This window comes from Acinonyx jubatus, chromosome D4, assembly GCF_027475565.1.
Source record: "Acinonyx jubatus isolate Ajub_Pintada_27869175 chromosome D4, VMU_Ajub_asm_v1.0, whole genome shotgun sequence".
Taxonomy (NCBI): domain Eukaryota; kingdom Metazoa; phylum Chordata; class Mammalia; order Carnivora; family Felidae; genus Acinonyx; species Acinonyx jubatus.
Genome location: NC_069391.1, coordinates 15,289,695 through 15,295,886, shown reverse-complemented (window position 1 = coordinate 15,295,886; position 6,192 = coordinate 15,289,695). Strand labels below are relative to the sequence as shown.

The 6,192-nt window shown below is 44.3% G+C and overlaps 1 non-coding gene across 1 annotated transcript; it reads left to right on the top strand.

The window, feature by feature from the left end:
- Positions 1 to 5,607: 5,607 nt before the first annotated feature.
- On the top strand, positions 5,608 to 5,692 carry TRNAQ-UUG (transfer RNA glutamine (anticodon UUG)). Its single transcript has one exon. It is a non-coding gene; the product is annotated as a tRNA-Gln (tRNA).
- Positions 5,693 to 6,192: the final 500 nt, after the last annotated feature.

Genomic DNA, 6,192 nt, shown 5'->3' with positions numbered 1-6,192 from the left:
TACAAGGGGCGCCTGGATGGCTCCATTGGTTAAGCATCCAACTTTGGCTCACGTCGTGATCTCAACAGTTCATGAATTAGAGCCTTGAGTCGGCCTCTGCACTGACAGCTCAGAGCCTGGAGTCTGTTTCAGATTCTCTCTCCCTCTCTCTCTCTCTCTGCCCCTACCCTGCTTGTGCTCTCTCTCTCTCAAATATAAATGGATGAACATTTTTTAGAAAATAAAGTTCAGGGGTGCCTGGGTGGCTCAGTCGGTTAAGCGTCCGACTTTGGCTCAGGTCATGATTATCTCGGTTTGAGAGTTTGAGCCCCGCATCGGGCTCTGTGCTGACAGCTCAGAGCCTGGAACCTCCTTCAGATTCAATGTCTCCCTCTCTCTCTCTCTCTCTCTCTGCTCCTCCCTTGCTCGCGCTCTGTCTCTCTCTCTCTCAAAATAAATAAATAAACATTGGGGAAATTTTTTTTAAATAAATAAAGTTCAGGACCTATTTATAAAAAACAATAATGATGATACTCACAACCCCAATCAAGGAATCCTTGCTCTGTATCAGACACTAAGCTGAGTGAGCTCTTTTCATACATTTTCTGATTTCATTTTATACCACACACAGGAAGCAGATGTGGCTTCCATTTTACAGATGGAGAAAAAAAAAATGTCTCAAACTTTAAATGTTGTTCGGCACTGTGGTGTGAGACTACACTTAGCGTGACTTGAGACCCAACTTAAAAACACATTAAAGGAATAACTAAGTTGAATATCCAAAAAATAACAAAGCCTTAAGATCTCTGCCTGTTTTCGTGATTGGAATTCCGGACCATAGTACACGATGGTATGGAGCTAGTCTACTTGTGGTTCATTTTTCCCATCTCGGAAATCGTCAAGAGAGCATTGATGGGAAATTATTATTTTTTAAGTGCACAATTGAAAAATATTGCTAAGACACAAACACAAGCAGCATTTCCCTATATGGCACTACAATTAGCTTGAATGACTCCGTCTCATCAAAACCCACCCTCATATTGAATTTTGGCATTCTGTATACACAACTGTAAAATTACTCCAAAATTATTCATTGTATCAGCAGATCTTGGCATGTAAATGGATTGAGTTTTCGCCAGCTGAAAAAAATGGCATTCCACTCTTTTTTGGCACATTTTTTTCTATTACCAGCCTCAATTAACCATTGCGGGGAGGGGATGGCTTGCATTTATTGAACGCCGTGAAGTTTTAAGCGCTTGTCGGATGTTGACATCTTTCATCTTTATCACAACCTTTCGAGGAAGGGCATCGTTCTCCCTCTTTGACAGGAAGGGAAGGCAGGTGTGTTTCAAAAAAGGCTAAATAACTTGACCAAGGGCACATGACGAGTGAGTAGCAGCATCAAGATTTAAATCCCACAGTTCAGGCTCATCTGTCTCCTGCAAGCTTCCTCCCAAAGGCGAGGCTGGAACACAGAAAGCCATACGGTGGATTCAAGGCCACACAGCACGTTCATGGTGGTCTCAGGCTGAAAATGAAATTTGAATCCTCCTGGGTTGGGGACTCTGCTATATTGATATCTTTTTTTCATTGGACACCTAGATGAGCTTTAATTGAAATGATGGATTCCTGAGCACGTTGCTTTTTGAAATACAAATACCATGGGAGAGAGTGTCAATAACACAGTCCCTTTCCAGGCCATTTTGGAAAGTGAATTTGTTGGCCCAGCTCTGGGAACATATATGCAGGGAACAAGGAGTATGATATTCAATGTATGGATCTCTGGGGAACTAATTTATGTAAGGGCTGGGGAAATGCCCAGAAGGTCTGCAAATAAATCAGGGAGCATCCGTGTAGTCAGAATCCTACTCGCTGGAGCTAACAAGCCCACCCTCTGCGCTCCCTCCCTGCCTGCTCCTTTCCAAGAAGACATGCCAGGCTGAACAGAGAATAGACAGCAGAGAATCGTCCAGAAGTAAAGGTAACGGAGAGGGTGCTCCTTCCAAGCAAATGTAGTGAGCCCATTGTCATCGTGCGGGGTGCGGACTGCATCTAGTCTCTCGGCTTCTTCCCTCCTCCGGATCTCGCACGCTGCTCCCAGCACTGCCTTCCTCACTGGTCTCCGCGCCTCGCTCACGATCCCTCCAACCCGTTCTCTAGACCGGACCAGCAGCCAGAACACTCCTCCAAAAACCCAAATTAGAATCTGTCTCTCTGTTGCTCAGAACTTTTCTACTCTTCTTGGCCCCCCGGGATAAATGCAGCATGGCACTTTGGCCCCGCCTACCCCTGCACCTGACACCCTTTCCACTGCAAGTTTCCTTCCAAAGCTGGCTCCACTTACAAGCGCCGGGACCCGAGGGAGGCACGTGAGGCACGCAACTGGGGTGCTAGGTGGAGAAAAGGGGCAAAATACTTAGCAATCAAGATAAGCAATGCATTCAATATGGTTTTTCAATATATTGTTTGAGGTATTCAATTCAGGATATTTTTTTAAGAACACGGAATTAATGCAAAGAGATCCACGCTGAGCAAAATATCAAAAGTTTAACCAGAAAGCGCTGTGCCAAGCCGTATTGGAGCCTGAGGCAAAAGAAAAAAAACCAGCCCTACTGAAGCCGTTTTTATTTCAACTTTTGATATTTTGCTCATCATGGATTCCTTGCATTGATCTCTATTTTCTTAAGCATTAATATTAAATATCAGTCCCGGCCCTGCCTGGGAGATCTAAAATGTGACTGTTTCAGACGACAAAAGACCTAGCATAGTTTGCAAAAACGGAGTAGCTTAAATCCGGGGGTAGGGGCTTGAGGGAGAGCTAGAATTTGGAGGAGACTAGAATGCCTACACCAGTCAGTTAATTTTAGAAACAAAGAATCGTCCTGAAAGGGATTGTAGCAGGGAAGCATCATTATTTGGCTTTGCCCATAGTTTCTCATCATTTCACGCCCATATTGTAGGAGTGTGAGTTATAGATGATGAACTCTCATTGTGTATGTATGTCAGGAAAATTGAAGTGACCTGTGAGGATAAACCAGAATCCAGAGCTGGGCCTGGTCTTCCGAATCGTCACTCAATTACTAACTGATTCCTTCACCCGATCGTCACATATTAGGAAGTAGGGTTGCCAGGTCATATGCACAACATCCTGTTTAATTTGAATTGCAGTGAAGCACAAATAAGTTTTAGCAGAAGTATGTTCCACATATTGCATGGCCCATACTTCAAACTTTACTAGATAACTTTACTAGAAGGTTACGGTGTACCAAGGTACAATACTAGGAGAACATAATGAAAGATAAACTGCACCCAATCACGGTCGTTGGGGAACTTACAATGACTAAGGCAGGCATTAATGAGAATACTGCACAGGTGAATTGGAATTATTGTGATCGTTTCTTTTTTTTAAGTTTATTCATTTATTTTGAGAGAAAGAGAGACAGAGAGCATGCACAAGTGGGGGAGGGGCGGAGAGAGAGGAAGAGAGAGAATCCCAAGCAGGCTCCACGCTGTCAGCACAGAACCTGATGCAGGGCTCGATCCCACAAACCGCAACATCATGACCTGAGCCGAAACCAAGAGTTGGACGCTCAACCAACTGGGCCACCCAGGGGCCCGTAAGTCATTTCTTATGAAGGAAAAGTACACAGTTTAGTAGTGGGAACTAACCTGGTCTGGGCACTCATGAAAGCATTCTGGGAAGGGTACACTTGACCTGGAATCTGAGGGTTAGGTAGGATTTAATTAGATACATGGAGAGGGAGGAGAACTTTGGAGCAGAAGAGTCAGTGTGTGTGAATGATATCTTTTTATTTTACTTTATTTATTTATTTTGAGAGAGAAGAGAGGGAGATGGTGAGCAGGGGAGGGGCAGAGAGAGAGGAAGAGAGAGGGTCCCAACCAGGCTTTGTGCTGTGAGCGCAGAGCCTGATGGCAGGGCTCGATCTCACGGACCACGAGATCGTGACCGGAGCTGAAATCAAGAGTCAGATGCTTACCGAGCCACCCAGGCATCCCGTGAATGATGCTGAGGTAGGTGGAATGATGATCGGCTGGGAGGAGGGAGGGAAAGCAGTGTGACTGCTTTAGGGTCTCCTGCGTTAGGGAGAGAGGTCAAGGCAACAAGAGGTTGGAGGAGTGGGCAAGGGCAAAGACAGACAGGGTTTTGCAGTTCACGTTCAGAATGTCCAGCTTTGTTTTAGGTAAGTTCCAAGTCATTGAAGGGTCTCAAGGTCGGGACCCAGATGACCAGAATGGAGTTTTGAGTCCCTAGTTGATGATGGAGGGTTTAAGACTCAGGAGAAAGCAGGGGACCTGTCAGGGATCTCTGCAGCAATGCAGGTAAGAAAGGCTGGTAACTTGAACCGGAGACCAGGAGTTAGCTGAGGGTTAGGGAGAGACGTTCTGCTGCCGTGTCCTTCCCATCACCTTGGACTGTCAGGTGAGAGGTGATGGCACTAGGGATCATGAAAGTGGAAGAGGGAAGTCTACATGCGGGAGACACTAGAAAAGTAAAATTGACAGAACGTGCTCAATAAGTACTTCTTGATTGATTGAGTAGAAATTGATGTCTGATGCCTTCTGTGGAGAAGAAAAAGCACACACGTGATGCACCTGTTTAAAAATTGTTCCTTTATGTTCCCTTAGGTCTTTTAATGTCATCAGATGTCACCTCTTCTGATTGTGTGCATGTAACACGACATGTAATTAATCCTGCAGGTAGCAGAACGTGTAATTCAGCATATATGCAGAGTGGCTGTGATTAAGCACACATTTATTGTGATGCACACGCTGGAGGATGCTTCCCGGTGTGTGTAATTATGCATGTGTCAGGTGACATGAAATCACAACTGATTCTGGGAGCAGGCTAAAGTCCCAACTCCTATCCTGACCTGTTAATTGGTATTAATCTACCTTTGTTAGAAAAACATCTTTGGTAATTGAACCTGCTCTATTCTAAGGCATGAGCTAAGGAAAGATCCATGGACACAAGAACAAACAAACAAACAAACAACTCTGTTTTCTTCCAACATACAGTATATGCAATTGATGTGCATACATCATCCAAAAGAGAATATCGGACAATTTCCAAGGATTGTCCTATGTATAACAAAATGTTCTTGCAGGATCAACAGGATGAAGTAGGTCCCCTAATAGGCCCTCCTGCCAAAGAAGGCAGCCTGGCGTGGTGAAAGTATATATTCTGCAGTTCTTTAGAATGTTCAGGTGGATCTGAAGCTGCCCCGTCTGCCAATGGAGCCCACTTGTCCACCTGCAAGTAGTTTTTGAGGTCAGACTTACTGAATTCCAGTCCCACGTCACTATTCGTTGATTAGACAAACTACTTAAGACTCATTTTTAACACTTGTAAAGAGAGCATAATAATAGTAACATTAGTAGTATCTTGCCCAAGGTTGTTTTCTGGATCAAATGGGGTTGCATCCAAAGGCTTTGTACAAAGGATGATTCAGTACTTGTTAACTATGTAGACTTTACACATGTTCCCTTATTCAACCCTCACCATAATTCTATAACACAGATGCTATTATTACATGTTACAGATGAGGACACTGAGGTCTAGACAGGTTAATAGTGTCACAAGCTATTAAGAAATGGAGACAGAGGGGCGCCTGGGTGGCTCAGTTGGTTAAGCGTCTGACTTTGGCTCAGGTCATGATCTCGCAGTTCGTGGGTTCGAGCCCCACGTCGGGCTCTGTGCTGACCGCTCAGAGCCTGGAGCCTGTTTCAGATTCTGTGTCTCCCTCTCTCTCTCTGCCCCTCCCCTGCTCACGCTCTGTCTCTTTGTGTCTCTCAAAAATAAATAAACATTTAAAAAGATTAAAAAAAAGAAATGGGGAAAGAGTTCAAATGCAGGTCTGTCTTACTCTAAAACCTATAAATGCCATATGGCATGCTTCCTCCTTTCGGTTACAATAACACTTTGCCTATATATCCTTTGTAGCTGACTACATAGGACTTATTGGTGACAATAGAACATAAAGGTGAACATTAGAAGCTTTGGAACCAAAGACACCTACATCAGAGCTCCAGTGAGTACTGCTGGTGCGAGCTTAGTAAGTTGCTTCCCCTCTCTGAGCTTGACTTTCTTCATTTGCAAAACAGGGATATTAATACCTTACTCATAATGTTACTGGGTTGATTAAATGTAAATTTGTCTATAACGATAACCACAGAACGTGGCCCATAGCATGT